This window comes from Alligator sinensis, unplaced genomic scaffold (assembly GCF_000455745.1).
Source record: "Alligator sinensis unplaced genomic scaffold, ASM45574v1 scaffold8_1, whole genome shotgun sequence".
In the NCBI taxonomy this organism is placed as follows: Eukaryota; Metazoa; Chordata; order Crocodylia; family Alligatoridae; genus Alligator; species Alligator sinensis.
The window spans coordinates 251,379-254,711 of record NW_005842568.1 but is presented as its reverse complement, the minus strand read 5'-3'; positions in this window follow the sequence as shown (position 1 = coordinate 254,711).

Sequence of the window (3,333 nt, the reverse complement as noted above, 5' to 3'; positions counted from 1 at the left end):
ACACGTCGCCACTGCTTTCATTAAAAATTCTGGTGGAGGGGTGTCTGCATTTCAAACGAGTGAGTAACCTGAGGTATAGGCCCATCTCATTCTGAAAGGATTCAGACTCATACCTCCCACCCTTAAAGAGCAGCATAACCACCAGACTGGATGGGGTAGTCCGGATGAAGGTACCGTCCACTCCTCCAGCTAAGAATCCAAGGGACAGAAGTCACCAAGCAAGAGGGAACATTGTAGTGGTTTGAGTATTCAGTGGTTTGGGTATTCAGTTGGGTGGGAGAAGACCTGAGCCCTGGGCCCTGCTCCAGGGAGTATTCATGTATTTTATATTCCACACTCATTGGCTATCAGAAGTCACAAATAGCTCTGGAGACTGGAACCAAGGTATCCCCACTGAGATATCTAAGCACTAGTCTATCAAGTCAGACTCCATATTGCTTTCTCTCCTTATGACCCCCTGAATCATAAAATCATAGAAAATGAGGGTTGAAGGGATCTCAGGAGGTCATATCTAGTTCCTGCTTAAAGCAGGACCAGCCCCAGCTACATCATCCCAGCCAAGGCTTTGTCTAGCTGGGTCTTAAAAACCTCCAAGGATGGGGATATCACACCATCTCTGAGGATCCTGTTCCATGTTTTACTATCCTCCTAGTAAGAAAATTCTTCCTAATATCTAGCCTAAACTTCCCTTTCTGCAAGTTGAGCCCATTGCAACTTGTCCTGTCGTCTGCCCCCACTGAGAACAGTCCAGCTCCATCCTCTTTGCAGCCCCCCTGCAGGGAGGTGAAGGCTGCTATTCAATCCTCCTCAGTCTCCTCTTCTCCAGACTAAATCAGCCCAGTTCCCTCAGCCTCTCCGCACCAGTCCTGTCCCCCAGCCTCACAACCATTTTCATTGCCCTCCACTGGACTCTCTCCAATGTATCCACATCCTTTCTGCAGTGGAGGGCCCACAACTGGACATGGGACTCCAGATGTGGCCTCACCTGTGCTGAAGAGAGAAGAATCACTTCCCTTGACCTGCTGGCAATGTTCCTAGCAATGCAGCCCAGGATGCCAGTAGCCTTCTTGGCAACAAGGGCACACTGCCGGCTCCTGTTCAGCTTCTTGTCCACTGTCACCCCCAGGTGCTTTTCTGCAGAACTGCTGCCCAGCCCGTCACCCCCAGCCTGCACCGGTGCATGGGATTGTTCCTTCCTCAGTGCAGGACTTTGCACTTCTCCTTGTTGAACCTCATGAAATTTCTTTTGGCCCGATCCTCCAATTTTTTGAAGTCTCTCTGAATCCTAGCCCTACCTTCCAGTATATCTATGACACTCCCAGCTTGGTGTCATCTGCAAAGTTGCTGAGGGTGCACTCTGTGCCATCATCCAAGTCATCGATGAAGACGCTGAACAAAACTGACCCCAGAACCAACCCCTGGTGCACTCCACTTGATACCAGTTGCCGACTAGACATTGAGCCATCGATTACTACCCTCTGAGCCCGATGCTTCAGCCAGTTTTCCATCCATCTTACAGTCCATTCATTCAACCCATACTTCCTTAGTCTGCCTGCAAGTATGTTGTGAGAGTCCATATCAAAAGCCTTGCTAAAATCAAGGTACACCACATCCACCGGTCTCCCCACACCCACAGAGCCAGTCACCTTGTCATAGAAGACAGTCAGGTTGGTCAGGCATGACTTGCCCCTGGTGAACCCATGCTGACTGTTCCTAACCATCTTCTTCTCCTCCAGTTGCTTAGAGATGGATCCCTTGAGGATCTGCTCCATGATTTTACAAGGGACTGAGGTGAGGCTGACCCATCTGTAGTTCCCTGGATCCTCCTTTTTCCCTTTCTTAAATATGGGCACTATGTTTGCCCTTTTCCAGCCATCCAGGACCTCTCCATGATCTCCATGAGTTTTCAAAGATAATGGCCAGTGGCTCTGCAATCACATCAGCCAACTCCCTGAGCACCCTTGGGTGCATCCCATCCACCTTTCTTTGCTACCTAGTGCCCCAGTTTTACCAGAAGGAGAGGAGGGTTCTTTGCCCCTCTCCCCAGAGTATTCTTGGTGTCATTTCCAGCTTCCCTAATGACCTAATGATCAAAGGGAAGCTGGGTGACACTGACCACGAGCTGATCACCTTCACCATCCGCCGTAAAGCTGGCAAGTCAGTCAGTAATACAGAAGTCCTCGACTTCAGGAAAGCTGACTTTGACAAGCTCAGGAGGCTTGTCAGTGAGGCCCTAAAGGGCCACAACCCAAAGGGAGGGGAGTTCAAGATGAGTGGTTGCTCCTCAAGGGAGCAATCCTGGATGCGTAAGCAAAGTCTATCCCATCTTGCAGGAAAGGCAGCAAAAGGGCACAGCAGCCCCCTTGGCTCTGCAGGGAGCTAGCGGACCTCCTGCGTCTTAAAAGGAAGACGTATTTAAATCAGCTGCTCCTGACGATCTGTACCCCAGAGTGCTGAGGGAATTAGCAGAGGTCATTGCGGGACCCCTGGCACGGCTTTACGAGCACTCGTGGTGCTCTGGTGTGGTGCCAGAGGACTGGAAAAGAGCCAATGTGGCCCCCATTTTCGAAAAAGGGAGGAAGGAGGACCCAGGAAACTATAGGCCAGTCAGTCTTACCTTGGTCCTGGGTAAGGTTTTTGAGAGAGTTATCCGCGAGGGGCAGCAGGGGAGGTTATGCTTAGGGGCAACCAACATGGGTTCATTCGAGGCAGGTCCTGTCAGACCGACCTGGTGGCCTTCTACGACCAGGTCACAAAATCCTTGGACGCGGGTGTTGCGGTGGACATAGTCTTTCTGGACTTCAGGAAGGCCTTCGACACTGTCTCTCACCCCATTCTCATTAAAAAACTAGGGGACTGTGGCATCGACCCCTACATAGTCAAATGGGTCGGTAACTGGCTGGAGGGCTGCACCCAGAGAGTGGATGGGTCTTATTTGCCCTGGAGGGATGTGGGCAGTGGGGTCCCCCAGGGCCGGGTCCTCGGGCCCGCACTGTTCAACATCTTCATCAGTGACTTGGACGAGGGGGTAAAAAGCACCCTATTCAGATTCACAGACGACACTAAGTTGTGGGGAGAAGTGGACACGCTAGAAGGGAGGAATAGGCTGCAATTCTACCAAGACAGGTTACAGGGGTGGGTGGATGAGAACAGGATGGGTTTCAACACTGACAAGTGCAAAGTGCTGCACCTGGGGAGGAAGAACCAGCAGCAGACCTACAGGCTGGGGAACTCCCTCCTAGTCAGTGCAGAGGCAGAAAAGGATCTTGGAGTCATTATTGATGCCAAAATGAACAGGGCCGACAGTGTGGGGACGCGGTCAGGAAGGCCAAC